Source organism: Schistocerca cancellata, chromosome 9 (genome assembly GCF_023864275.1).
Source record: "Schistocerca cancellata isolate TAMUIC-IGC-003103 chromosome 9, iqSchCanc2.1, whole genome shotgun sequence".
Classification (NCBI taxonomy): domain Eukaryota; kingdom Metazoa; phylum Arthropoda; class Insecta; order Orthoptera; family Acrididae; genus Schistocerca; species Schistocerca cancellata.
Genome location: NC_064634.1, coordinates 138257098 through 138272845, shown reverse-complemented (window position 1 = coordinate 138272845; position 15748 = coordinate 138257098). Strand labels below are relative to the sequence as shown.

At 41.3% G+C, this 15748-nt stretch overlaps 1 protein-coding gene across 7 annotated transcripts in view; it reads right to left on the bottom strand.

The window, feature by feature from the left end:
* Positions 1 to 15748, bottom strand: part of LOC126101575 (cytospin-A) — a 534312-nt gene that overhangs the window by 61214 nt on the left and 457350 nt on the right. The gene's annotated exons all lie outside the window — the stretch shown is intronic.

Below are 15748 nucleotides of genomic sequence, written 5' to 3'. Positions count from 1 at the left end.
ATACAGTATAAGAAGAAAGTAGCAAATATGGTGACACAGATAACGAAGGGAACTAGGAGAGATGAATCACAGCAGAACAAGGTGGAGAGGGAATGAGAGGCTGGGGTTCCAGGCAAGCAAAAATCATGGATCAGCAGAGCTTATTTCAAATAAAATCCACTGCAACTGGCTGTACTAGTCCTCCCTTTGTTATTGTTTTATGGCAATCAGTCATCCCACTGGCAAGTTTGTTTGCAGTCACATCTATGTAAGGCGCTGTGCATTAGTTGCATGGTAATTAATGATAAGGAGGAAAGGAGTTCCCTTATTGCTCATTATTAGGTGCCTGAAAAGGGATGGATGTGTATCAAAAACATGCAGTCCTCTGTCAACTTAGCAGCACAAACTACCACAAAACTAAATCACGTACTTCTCCTTTGTTCACTGAGTCACGAAATGAGGGATATCCTCCCCACAACACACCCTACCCTTGTCCTTGTCCTTCCCTTTCTTATTCGTTGGTTGGTTGGTTGATTTGGTGGAGGAGACCAAACAGCGAGGTCATTGGTCACATCGGATTAGGGAATGAAGTTGGCTGTGCCCTTTCAAAGGAACCATCCCCACATTTGCCTGAACCGATTTAGGGAAACCACGGAAAACCTAAATCCGGATTGCAGGATGTGGGATTGAACCATCGTCCTCCCGAATGCGGATCCACTGTGTTAACCACTGTGCCACCTCGCTCGGTTTCTTATTTGTCCAACCACCACCCCCCCCACCCCCCCATGTGTCACACCCATGTTGCCAAAGTAGAAAACAGCCTCCATACATCCACCCTTCACCATCCCTTTTTTTCCCTTTGTGCCTTTCATTTCTTATACCATCATGATCTATGTCACTTGTGATAGCCACGTAACAACTACTCTACTGCGACTAATGTTATTTACATGGCTACATCCCAAACAATCCATTCACGTGAATGGTCATCAGTAAGAGCCTACCGCACAAATATTTCTACATCAGAAAAAAGCATCAACAGGACTAATCATAATATGAACAAATAAGGCAAGAGACATTACATTTTGCAGATACCTATTGTGATCAGTCCAGGTTTTTTTTCCTCTCTGTAAACACAGCATCAAACAGAAAGATCGGCTATCTTAAAAACTGTAGATTAGTTGCAGTCCTTTGAAGTCAACCAGCTGTGTTTACTAATTACATAGCCATTCATTAAATTTGTTAATTTCAATAAAAAAACTGTATTTAAATTAAAAGGCATCACAAAGGTTAGCAAATCACCCCAAAATTTTAACTATACACATCAACCAAGTGATGAAAAGAACTCTTTGCAACAACAGCTATGATTATGTATGATGCAATCGTTCTTGAGATGAATTTCAGTTCCTCATAAAGGGGTGTATCATACCAGAATCTTTGACAATGAATGGCATACGGCATACGACAGGACTATACCAAAACTATCCATTGGAAATCAATCTGTTTATACTCTCTTCTAGAACCACATTATAAAATATTAATTCTGGTGGTCACAAGGTTACAGTGATAGTAGGTAAATCCTACAAAATATTCCAGTAAAATATTTCATAGTTGAGACAAGCAAGATTGAATGCCAAATGACAGCCCAAATCATTAGATACAGACTGATAGTGAGCTTTGACAAGAATGAGGGGGAAGTAACAGTGACTCGCTTTGAGGAAACCTCCAGGCATTTACCAGAGGCTACCATGAATCTGCTAATGGAGAAAGGAGTGGAGAATCAAGACAAAATGATCATCATTTCTCTGCCTCAGATGAAAAGAGCACCATCAGAAGCACTTCCCATTACTTCAGAAGACATTATGTTGGTACATGGGGAAAAACTGTAATAGGAAAAAACAGAAATAACAGCTGTAACAACTGAAAATATGACATTGTATTGGCATTAGTGCAGCAATATGTATCACATTACTGCATTAACTTTTAATGTCTCAAAATGAGAAAATCTTACCACATTAAGTTGCCTACTGCTATAGCAAAAAAATTTGCAAAATGAATGTACACCTATCATATGTATCACAAACCTTGCATATATTGCTGTACACTGGTTATTTAATTATAAATACTAACTACATAGCAATGTGTCTTAAGTGTCTAACAAAAATGAACATATCACTCTTTGTAGTATTGTTGTCAATCAGTCAAACATGGAGGGTTAAGTGAACATAGTTATCTTTACTATGGACATAAAATCCGTTTCAATTACAAATTCGCCTGTGTTAACACCATTAGTACTTTACAAAAAAAGATTTGCAATTAATTTTTCAAGTTTATTTGCCGTCTGTCAGACTTTGTATGGTATTGTGCAGACGTTCACAGGGATTATCACTAAACGTGAATCACAAGCCCTGGGTGAAACAACTTGATCCATTCATTGCCTAGTTCTCGTCTTTGGCACCGACCACATGTGGAATTGTGTATATTTACTATGATCGATTTCGAATGTGTAGAGATTTATTCTCTACGTGTTCATTCAAACTGCGCTAGAGGCCAGATCTTCAAGTATATTATAGCTGTAGGCCATCAGTTTAAAAATGATGGAAGTGAAAACTGCTTGAGCGCATCTACCTAACGAGATGAGACTGTAATCTGCAAAAACTTTTTGGATACTCTGTAAATACTACTCGTTGTGTCAATAATAAAAATGGTTATCAATGAGTGGCTCTACGCATACGATCAACTTGTTTGTTGCACGTCAAATTCTTTAAATGAAATGTGAACTCTCACTAAAAGCTATCATGTTTTACAAAGACTGTATCTCCACATAACCATTCCTGTCTCAACTTTTGTGACGTGTTGTTTCTGGTTTCAGTCGCACGTGTATCTTCAAATGCCAGGCTGTGTAAAACACAGTTCTGTTTTCAGTGTGACAAAATAAAAAAAACTATCTTGTTCGAATGACAATTTTGGAACAATTACAACTGAAAACAGGAAAGAAAACTTCAGAACAGAAATTGACAAATGCCATAACTAACAATTTAATGGCTGGCGAAATGTCCACTAATTGTGGTGTGGCCCTGGTTTGATTTAGAATTATGTCATTTTCATCCCTCATCTGGTAGAATGAAATCAATCTACGTTTGTGTATTAAGAAACTAACGAAGTATGAAAACACTGCAATTTCAGATAAAATATTTACAGTGGTCTTAACAGTATTCTTAAAGTTTTTCTGCTTAGTTGCATGCGTGTCGCATTTTACCAATTACAGGAAAATATAATTTCGAAATAGTAAAAGTCTGAATCGATTTTAATAGCAAACTAAATAATGAAAGAAAAAAGCGCGTGCAGAAAGTATATATACAACTAAGTTACCTAGCTTTGCTCAGCTTCTAATACGTTGAAAAGCATTTAGCTTCTCTTATGGGCTCGTAGTCTTCTAGGCATCGAATCCGAAGATACGGTAACTTCAGGAAATACTTCTACGCAAACGGTTTCCCCAATTCGTGGTAAGCATTTTGCGATTTTGTTCTTCACTAGTGAAGACCAATTTTCTGCTGCATTGCTGTTTGGTGACCGTGGTGGAGTTCGTTAACTGGCGAGGAGCACTGCAAGGCAATCATTGTTGGGGCTTATATGCCTAATTTTTTAATTGTTATCCAAATAAAGAGTTCAATTCCAAACGTCTGCTCAGTTTTAAGGCATTGTTTCGTGCATTTAAAACACCGCAAAGCGGCTTTTTTCCAACGTCCCGTTGTCTTATACAAATTCTGTGCTCTCCCTCTCCCACGATTCACCTTTGACAAGTTTTGACGATCCCTCCTATGCGATTACTTATACAAATTCGAATATTTTGATTCTGATGTGCTCTATGTTTTCATCCCTTATGAGCACATTTATCCGAACATTATGCTGGTTTGGATGAATTGCAGTCGAAGATTTTTGTTTTTCCTACAAATGCACTCTAGCCTTAGATGTAGGTTTTTGTGGTCTCTTCCTAATGGTCTGTTGTGTAAACTGAATCCCACAAACTGTAGCAAGGTCTTCTGACCTCAAGAGCTCTCGTCTGGAAGCTTTCTGTAAATTTCTTCAGGATGTAGCAAGAGCCCTTTAAGGCACCCTTGGCGACGCTTCCTTAAATTTCCTTCTACTATAATTAATTACTACGATGTGTGGCAACCTCTTAATTCCCAACTTCTCTGTAGACACACACGAAAGAAATACATTTCCTGACTTTTTTTGATCTATTCACTCGTACGATCGAAGACTCATTGCGTGCTGTAATTTTCGTCTTGCATCGAATGGTGTGGGTACACACACACACGCGCACTATTAACGGAACTAACACACACCAAATGAATACTTTTTGTATGTTATTTTCGCTTCATCTCCATGTTAAATAATATAACCAGTTTTTTGACAATGTTATGGAAAGTATTGATTACTACTTACCATACAGAGGAGATGCTGAGTCGCAAATGGGCACAACAGAATGACTGTTAAACACGTGAGGTTTCGGCCTAAAGGCCTTCTGAAATAGACAGATGAGTTTTAGGTCTTTTGGCCGAAAGCACACATGTTTAGAAGTCTTTTGTTGTGTCCGTCTGCGACTCAATCTCCTCTATAAGTTAAGTAGCAACCCATCCATTCCATAATATTTTCATTATTCCGTCCTGGATTTTCCCTTGTCTGATATAACCAGTTCTTTGGCAGATCACATTTGGTGGTCTGCTTGTTTAAAAAAATATACCCAGCTATATATACACATTTAGAAAGAATGGAAAAGCACAGTGTATGATTAAGTCACTCACTATCGAAGAAATGACGGATCCTGAGTTACATCTAATCCATTACATTCAGTGCTAACGAGCCCACAAGCCTAAAAGCACTCCACAAAAGATGTTTTAAGGCTGAGGAAAATCTGGTAATGTGACAGAGTGTATGTTTTTTGCTTGCAATCTTATTTCTCCTTCAGTATTCAGTTTTGCACGTAAAATAACAGATATTAAAAATAGATTCTTTCGTAAAAAAAAAGAAAAAAACACACACCTTTTGAGGAGCGCCGTACCTACGGTATGGAAGCCGGGGTACGTGTCCTGGGCGCCTTCGCTCTGGCTCTGATTTGGAGTTCGATAACACAAAATAGGCGGAAAGGTTTTTCTAGAGAAGTGTGCATCGCTAATCTGGAACCGGGCTTCGACACCGTTACGTCTACTGTTGGACTATACTGGGTTGAGAGTTAATGGTGCAGTTGGGGTTGCCATACGTCCCAATATATCGGGACCGTCATTGTTATGGATCTTCTTTGTCCAGAAAACCCGGTAAGCCCCTATTTTTCCCCGATTTTGGAAAATACCCGCAGCCATTCACCCCGGTGGGGCCTCGTTTGAGAGCAATGGACGAAAAAAAAAGCTCTGGAATTCCGTGTGATACCCTAGTGCCTTAAAAATAATAGTACTGCAGGGAGTGGGGTTGTGAGTAGTTTTTAATGGGCAATAGTAACCTGCAGGTTATTGTTTTTAATCTCGTCAAGTGAGTCGGAATTTTGATTTTTTACTCGTTGCCGAAATAACTTTGACCATTGCGTAAGCGCAATTAATTGTTTTAAATGTAAGGTTTTTTTATTTCTACTTCTTTGCAACGTCATGTTAATCGACGTAGAAACGTTTCCTTTGTCTTCATATTTTCTTCCTATCATTGTTTTACCTATTTGAATCTTTATTCGCGTGATTTGGATTATTTTCATTTGTCTATCATAATACTGAAACGCTTGAAATGGTCGATCTAGCGATTAAAAACCAAAATACGAATTGATCTACTTATAATGATTGTGCAATGGCGTCAAAACTGTACTTTTCGTTACAATCTGTGGATGGTAATGGTCACACAAGCATTTAATGACGCAAATGAAGAGGTAAACGAAAGGAGTGATCATAAGTAAAACCGAAATTCAACTACAAAGAGGAATAGAAATAATGAATGCAGTAACAAGGGCGAAAACAAACGTTAAAACGGACGAAATGAAATCGACGTTAATAAGCGAAAATAAAAATCATATGAACAAAGCTTGCTAATGAAAAAAAGAATGATAGGAAATAATAGTGTGAGCAAATGAAAAAGTTCATATGATGATTACAATGATGTGACAGAGGAATAGAAATAAAAAATTATATTTAAGCCACATAACTGAACAAACATTATCATCTAAGTAATTTCGACACAGATTTAAAAATAGACAATGTCAAAACACGCGACCAACCTTATGTATGTTAACGGTATCCCTTTCCATTACGTTAGGGCAACCATTTATGTAGTATACTTCAGTTTAAGACACTAGCGTATCAAGCTAAATTCCGATTGTTTGAAAACAGGGATGCCACCATTAGGGCCCTCTCCTTGTTAGTCAACAGCCAGAAACGTAACAAAGGGAGGGAAAAATAATGATGAAGCAATAAATACATTTCCTCAAGTCGTTCACGTAACAACAAAATAATCAAGGACGAAAAGTAACAATAACTATTCACAACTGCTCAAAGCGTCGTCCTCGAATCTGAATGCACGCATTGCAAACGCTGCGTTACGGAGTCCGCAGGTTTTCCGAAATCAACAGTTTCCCTGATTTCATCAAAGGCTAAAATTATCCTCGCAAGAAGCTCTTCTACGGTGCCTACTGGAGTCTTGTGGACGATTTTCTTCTTACCTCTACACAAATAAAAATTTAAAGCGGTAAGATCTGGCAAACGAACAGCGTAGTGTGGCGGTGCGCCGTCATGTTGGTATCATGTTACATGACGGACCACCAGAGGATCACCTCAATGCAATGGAAGGACGTTCACATAAACTGCTAAATACGTCCGTCCGCTAAAGTACGACGGGATTCAGCAAACCTGCCTAAATATTCACGCCTAACTTCACATAATTGCCATGCGTATTTTCGTTGTTCCAAATGACGCCGTTTCGAGAACTGAATGGGCCTTTTCTGGTGAAACATGCCTGGTCTTTTCACGGTACCCTCCTTTAGAAATCTGGAATTTCGATGTATTGATTTAAGCCTAAGTACTACAGGGAATACCGATTCCGATAAAGATAGCCCTTTTTTATCAAATCCTCCATTTCCTGTAGGTTATGGGGAAATAGGTTTTCGTCGTGTAGGTCTTCCAATACTACAGCGTGCGAAACCTGTCGCAGCGAACCGATGCGTCTACTGTATTTAGGCACACTCTAAGAACATCGGATTAACATTTCTTACTCCCGACGAATTATTGCTAATGGCCCTAAAGCTGATAGTAGGATTTGCAAGAACCGTATCAAGAATCTTTTCTTCAAACTGAACGCTCCGAAACTTTGACATTAAGTGAACTTCGTTTACAACAAAACTTCCGGTCTTCTTCAATCGTCTATCAGCCGCTACAAACTAATTCGCACATGGAATAACGCGGTTCGGAAATCGCGCGTTGTATATTGTGCGGTCTCTTGTGCAATTTGACCCGCAGCGCTGTATGCTAAATACATATCTCCGCATTCGTCGAAAGAATAGTGGATGCCCGTGTCACGCCTGCCACCATCTTTGTCCCATCGCACCTCTTTCCGTGTACATTCGCAGCTGATCGAACACTTCCGACAAAGCTCGACTGCCTTAATACGATTTTCGGAGATGGTCGAATGACTAGCAGACACAAATCTGCGACACAATCGGGTACCAGTTATGCTAGTTGTTCTCATAGCGTAGATCGTAGAGCACAGGACCCTAAGCCGTTGACTTGTGTTCAATACCTGTTACAGTCAACGGTTTAATTTTTGTAACGCTCTCTTTTTTTCGGATTGAGGAAAACAAATGAAGCACACGTTCAACAACACCGCCTCTGGCAGGCTGCTTCAACTGTCGCGCGTGACGACCTGATTGGCCAACTTCAATGCTATGTAACAGTGAAACGGCGAAACGTAACGCATTCTTTCTTAACAATTATTTCTCAGCACAATAGAGTTGGGCAACACGATTCTTTTTCCTGATTCGATTCCTACGATTCAATCTCACATTGCGAATCGATTCCTACGATTCGTTCACGATTCTTTCACGATTCATTCTAGTCTGCGATGGCACGATTCTTACGGAATGCAAAAAGTTCTACATCTTACTCACAGATGGCAGGACAGGTCTAAAATTGTCAAAGGGGTTAGAATCGAACTGATAAGATATGCCAGAAACAGTTTATTTATGAGTAAACATGCATATGACGTTACAAGTGCGATTCTCGATTTATACGTGTAATGCCTTAATTGTTGAAAGGTCACGTTTGATTTGATTGCATCTATTGTTTTATTTCAGTATGCCAGGAGAGAGGAGTCGATTTGTGCGGAAGGTGGTGCAAAATTACGTGATATGCCAGTTTGGTTGTGTGGCTTGAACGTGCCTAACTGCAGACGTCTGTTTTATAATAACAAAATCTAGCAGTGAAGCAGACGTGGTTTGGCTCATATCATTCTAAGTTTTCATGTGCTAAGATGTCTTTCGAAGTCCACATAACCCTTGTAATTCATAACGCAGCTGACAGCCCTCCCACACAGGAAATTTAGCTTAACTTTCATTTCTTCTAAATACAAAGCATAGGTATTTGGCTTTTAATTTGTCTGAGAACTTGCCGCCGTCACTACTGTTTACGTGAGAAGACGACGTACTTCTACACAATAGGATTCAGTCGTATACGTCGACATTACTTCACTAAAATTTAATATGAATGTGAACAGGATAACATTTTAAAACTCGAACTGGAAATTATTACTTAAAAAGCTTTAGTTTAAAGACGGTATGTAGGCTCTGTAATATTGGTCTAGTGCGACAGCCATTTAGTGGCGGGACTGGTGGAACTAACAGAATTAGCAAATTAGCAGTGAAGTAATGTCGCTGTATACGATTGTGTCCTACACTTTAGAAGTATGTCGTCTTCTCACGTAAATAGTAGTGGCAGAAGCAAGTTCTCAGACAAATTAAAAGCAAAATACCTATGCTTTGTATTTCGACGAAACAAAAGTTAAGCTAAATTTGCAATGTGTGAGGGCTGACAGTTGCTTTATTGTGAAATATAAGGTGCTGTGGAATTGGAAAGAGCACAGAAAAACGTAGGATGATACGAATCCGTGTATGTGCACTATATAGGGACAGTAAATGGGAAATGCCTTTACGCTCGTTCCCATCAGCCACCGCCAAGTGTCAGCTTGGTTTTCATGTCGAGTAATATTACGGCCCCCGAACTTCGTTTGTTCCTTCCGAGCTTCCTTTGTTCACACGCATCCTCCACTTGACTGCCATCTGGCGGTCGTAATCATTCGGCACGACTCGGCATGATTCCGGAAGATGCCTTCGAAGCATAGCGTACTAAGAATCGATGAATCGTTGGAACTTGGAATCGTCACGACTCGGAAACACGCAATCGTTCTTACGATTCTTTTGAACGACGATTCGTCCGTATCACGATTCGATTCTTACGATTCTTTATTTAGAGTCGTTCAAATGAACGACTCATTCACGAATCGCCACAACTCTACAGCACAACCTCCTCTGCAACCGTCTTACAGCTTTCCACATTGTTTCTGACCAACTCGCATAAGGAGCACTAGCGACAATAATCTGGATAGCCCGTCACAAATTTTAGAACAGCTCCTGCTCAATACAACTCCATTGTTCTTTTGTGTTCTTTACTCCGTCTTTTCACAAAAGCGAAACCAAGAGTGTAAAGCAACACGTGGAAGGGTCGGAGTAGCTGGTCTGTGTCACCAATCGGCATCTTCGAGACAATGACTTCTGTGATGGATTGAAGGAAGACTGGGTTTAAACGTCCAGTCGACGACGACGTCATCAGGGACGGCACAATCTCGGATTTTGTAACGAATTCGTGTCTTCTTCGAAGGAAGAACCGCCATTTGCCGATTTGTCTTGAGCGATTTTGAGAAATCTGAATCTGGGTAGATGGACTAGGACTTTAACTGGCGTGAACCGTAATGCGGGTACAGTGCGCTCGCTCGCTCTCTCTCTCTCTCTCTCTCTCTCTCTCTCTCTCTCTCTCTCTCCCCCTCTCTCTCTCTCCCTCTCTCCCCCTTCTCTAGTTCCAGATATAGAAGATATGGTGGAACGAATAAGTATTATCTCCGATGACTTTTTCATTATTGCATACGGAAGGTGGCCACTTTAGAGGAAACGTGCATAAAACGATGTAGCGATCAATACAAAATTACATTATTGGAAACTTGAGGGTAGAAGGAGTTACATAGCATCTGCCTAGCTAGGTAAGACTTATCACTTCGCACTGTTCGTAATGAGCCAATTTTATACAACTGCCCAGGATTGGATCAAGAAGTCATTCTTCCAGTCTCTTATAATTAAGGGCATGTAAAATTGTTGAAAGTGACACCAATTCGAGTGGCGAGTTTTGTGGACATCTTTTCACATTCCAATAGAAGTTACTCCACAGCATTGCAAGATTTGGCCCATTTTCTCAGCTAAGTAGGGGAATGCAACGTCTGTTATTGCTGACATTCTAGACACTGAAAATGCTGCGAACGAAAGCTTAATGAGCATTTGAGACTGGTGGCAAATTACCTCACAATCGCACAAATAGGTCTGTCCCTTAAACAGATCTTGAGCACGGTGATACAGAACAAAAAATCATTCTCGTGTGGTTCACATGCCTCTCGAAAAACCTTAATATGTTGTTCTATACTGACGCACAAGATGTGTAAAACTAACATACCTTCGGAGTCATGTACAAAATGGTATGTAAAGATTTCAATTGGAGTTGCCGAGACGTAATTTACTCTATTTTGATAAAATCGCTCAATGAAGCACAGCTTGTTATAACACATTAATACTCATCGAACATTGTTTCATTTCACTTATTTGTGTTCAGACCCTCTGTGTTAGAGTGACTGACGAAACAGTTCCTTGTCCAGCCGAAATTAGGGGAGGTAGCGATGTTAATTGCTCCCGAAAGCATTCCATTGGTGTTGAGGCCAAAACTGCGAGCAGACCAGTACATTTCAGAAATGTTACTGACCACTAACCACTGCCTCCTAGATGCCGCATTGCGACAGGCTGCATTGTGATGCTGATATTAACAGTAACTGTCTCCGGACTGTTCCTCTACTGTACGCAATACACGAGGTTGTAAAATGTGCTCATACCTTTCAGCATTTGGCGTTTTCTTAAGCGCAATAAGGAGAGCACACCTTCACCGCTAACACCGCCATATGTAACACAACCTCCTCCGTACTTCACTGTTAGGATTGCAAATGACGCAGTAACATTCCCCAACCAACTGCCAAACCAAAACCCTTCCATTCGATGTCCATAGGGTATAGCGTGATTTAGCATCCAAAATCACTCGTTGCCAGCCATACACTGTACAGTGGAGTCGCTCTTTGAAACTTCAGTGCAAAAGATTTCGAGAACGCGTCTAAAGAGAGAACGTTAAGGCGGTGATTTTAAGTGCGAAAACCGTTGGAAAAGTTCTCATTTAAGATTTAGTCGAACTCGCGCGCCGTTTCGTGTGGGAAAAGGACGGGTCTCAGATTAGCGAATGTCATCAAACGAAACACGTGTGTTACGACACTGTAATAGTCATCGAATACTGTTTCATTTCGCTTATTCGAGTTCAGATCCTTTGTGAATGTATGCACTTTATTGTTCTACGGTAGATTCATATTGTTAACACGAAGTATCGTCAACCGTGACTTTTTTCCAGGAAAGAATTGTCCGCGTTCAGCATTTCGATCATGCCGCAGCAGGCTTCCACGCTTCACTGTTTTTGTTCGGGAGTCAAGGTGTGTCGGACAAACTTTACACACAAATTTCTCTTTGTCTAGAATTTTCTGGAGGGCGTGTTGAACACCTGATTTAGTTATGTTGTTCTATTGCCGTTTATGACACGAATTATCGACACACTACGGTTGAACATCCACTACTTACACTGCCGCCGGAAACTGACTGGTCGAATCCCAATCTGTTTACAATTGTTAGTTAAAGTTGCCACCGCAGCTACTGCGCTGAGGTCGCTTGGAAGTCAGGAATGAAATCAGTCTCCGAACTTTTCGGACGGAGGTTGACACCAGCTTAAGCACTGATTAAAGAAATGTGTGACTTATGAGGAGCCGGCCGCGGTGGTCTAGCGGTTCTAGACGCTCAGTCCGGAACCGCGCGACTGCTACGGTCGTAGGTTCGAATCCTGCCTCGGGCATGGATGTGTGTGATGTCCTTAGGTTAGTTAGGTTTAAGTAGTTCTAAGTTCTAGGAGACTGATGAGCACAGCAGTTAAGTCCCATAGTGCTCAGAGCCATTTGAACCATTTCTAACGCCCTACGCGCGGTCGTTGCCCCAGCTGGACTGCTGGCAGTACTTTAAAATTCGCGAATGATTGCTTCCGCGGATTTCAAGCGATTTTTTACAACCACCTTCCGCAATGCTCGACGGCCCCTGTCCGTCTGTACGTGAGGTGTGGCTCGTCTTGGTTTAGTTGTGGCTGTTCCTTCGTGTTTCCATTTCACAATCTTACTGAGCAGCTTTGGAAGGGCTGAAATTTCCCTGGTGGATTTGTTACTTACGTAACAAATGACCGAGCTCTCCTGATTGAGTCCGCAGCTCGTGGCCTAGTGGCTATCTCTGGACTAAGGGGTCCCGGGTTCGACTCCTGGCCGTGTTGGGGATTTTCTCTGCCCGGGGAATGGGTGTTTGTGTTGTCCTCCTCCTCCTCCTCATCATCATCCGTGACAGTGGCTTAACTGGACTGTGTAAACATTGGACCGTGTAAAAAAATTGGGACTTTGTACGGGCGATGATGACCGCAGTTAAGCGCCCCACAAACCAAACAACACCAACAACATCTCCAGATCGATCCATTCTGCCGTTACTGCTTCTCTACTGACAATACAATACTCAGAGCCTATTTTTGTACAGGCGGATCCGGCTCTCATGACATCTGGTGGTCAATTTCGTTTACACGAGAGTATCCGAATACTTTTGATGAGATAGTGTAGGCACTGAAACACAATTTCATGTGATATAGAATACCGGTATATAAATGTGTGTGAAGTTCAATTTTTTCTTGTCCGTTGAGCTATGGCTCCCTACAATAGTTTTGCATACGTAGGCGTCGAAAGATTTCAGGTCTCTAGGGTTATGTGACCACTTGCTGCCAACAGTAGCGGCTAAACAACACTGTAATAGTCATCGAGTGTTCAGATCCTTGTTCGTTGTGGCGCTAAAATGTGAAGAAATTTTAAAATGAAGGGTAGTGTAATGCCAGGTGAAAATGCACTATCCATGGCCTTCGATTGTATAGTTCACGACCAGCTAACACACTACCTAACCACGAACGACCTATTACACGAATATCAATCACGTTTCCTTAAACGTCGCAGCACAACCTCGCCTTACTAAAGGTAACAGATGGTCTGAGGCTTGCGATAGATGCAAAAAGAGGCGACTATCATGCCTTTGAGACAGTCGAATTCGACATTTTGCTTGCAAAACGTAGCAGCCTAAACTTTTCTCAAAGTGCAGTGCAACGGTTTCGCTGGTACCAGACGTCCCGACAGCAATGTGTCATGTTCGGCCCCATATAGTCAATGGAATATCAGAAATCGGTATTAAATCCTATACACTTTTCATGGTATGTCAATGTTCTGTTGTTAGTTTTGACCTACTGCAAATAGCACATGCACTCTGATTACCCCCATTATATCGAAGTGCAAAATCAATTAACATAAAGGCAGCTGTCGAAAATCTCAATACCGACCTGTGTGCACTAACAAAATAGGCGCAGGATATAGGGTTAAAACTCAACCTGTCCAAAACCCAAACAGTACCTGTTTGTCATCCTAGTCTCATTAGCCGAATTATTGGGAATCGCTACCAACTTTACCCCTAAATGGGGCAAATATCAACTTTTCTCCTCCACTCTACGAGTAAATGGCTCTGAGCACTATGGGACTTAACATCTGAGGTCATCAGTCCCCTAGAACTTAGAACTAATTAAATCTACCTAACCTAAGGACATCACACACATCCATTTCCGAGGCAGGATTCGAACCTGCGGCCGTAGCAGTCTCGCGGTTCAGGACTGAAGCGCCTAGAACCGCACGGCCACCGCGGCCGGCTCCACTCTACGAGTAATAATATACAAATATCTAAATTGGACTGAGCACATAATTGCAATGTGCAAGAAGGTACCAGCATCTCTCCATGCCCTACACAAATATAAAAAGCTCTCCCCTCTTGACATGAAAAATGAACTTCTACAAGCACTTACACTTCCTATTATTGATTACAGAGATGATATCCTCGAAAGCTTTTCTCAGGCCTGTGCACGTTGCATCTGTGATGTTCGACTCTGATTATATTTCACCATCATATGCACAGCTATCGATGCTGCATGCACACAGGCACAGAGATTTCCATACTCCCTGTCTTCTCTATTGTCTTAACGTACACTGTCTTCCATGTCTGTCCTCGATCTTAACGCCCTTGTCTGAAAAACATGGCAGAAACACTGTTCCCATCGTGCCGAAATCTTTTCTGTCCCATTCCATCGCTCATCCATTTTCTGGAAGCCGTTCCAGCAGCAGGCACCCGACTCAGGAATAATCTCCAATATTATATCAAAGAATTGAGTAACATCTCCAGCTTGAGAAAACAGCTGATGACATAGCTACTAAAGCAACAACAGCGATTACCACTGTTTCTGTACGCACTCGTTATCTTTGCACATCCTTCTTTCCAACCAGATCTTCCTCATTTCCCAGTATTCTTAGGTGGTGCAGCCTTCTTAAATTTCCTTTCCCCAGAAGTCGCTACGGCAGAAAACATTTTGTACACCCATAAATTCTTGTTATAGCTGCCACTACCATTATTAGATCAGGTTAAATAAAGTACGTTTGTAGGCACACCCATAAAGGCTTTTGTAGTTGTGAAGTACGTAACACTTCCACTGGCAACACACTGGATAAAAGCACTCCCAAAGCTTTTTCTCGCAGTAGTTTCATCAGATAATTGTTTTCCCCCTCGTACTATAACCCGAAGTGTTCTGAGTCATTATTAAATGCGCTGTCTATCTATGTTATGTCAGTGCTTACAGTATTTCAAGGAATGAGAACTATCAGCGTACACTTCGTAGGTGCGCCTATTTGTAACTGTAGCTCCACATCCACTAGAGGTTATCTGCTATTGTACCCAGTCCCACAGCAGCAGATCATGAGAACGCTTCATGCTTTACATACAATTTAGGCGTTTGCTGCAAAACAGGACGTAGCTTCATTCTTGGGGAGTTTGTTGTTACATCTTGTGCAAAAAGAGGCTTTTTCGTTGTGTCTGAGAAACGTCGCTCGTTCTTTTATTACTGAAGTGATGGAGCTAGGTGTCTCTTAGGTTTGTTGTGTAAACAGTGCTTCATTCTATGGACGATAGGCAACGAAAATGGACGCTGCTAGATTATGTAATACTAATACCGTCCATACCGACGCAAGAGGAAACATCCAGTAACCAGTATGAAGCGACTAAAACGAGTTTCTAACTTCTGCAAAAAAAGAATGTGACTTCAAGTCTCTTCTGAAGGTGGGCCCGAGAAGGTTCGAAATTTAGTTAACGGACATAAATATTTCATAAGGGACTGACCTCAAATTCTATTACTCTAAACAGGGCGATAAAGTTTCCGGTCGAAGGCCGTGAAGCAGAGAATCCCTATGCAAATCAGCCAAAATCGCCGTGAGCGTTCAGGCATCATACCACAGA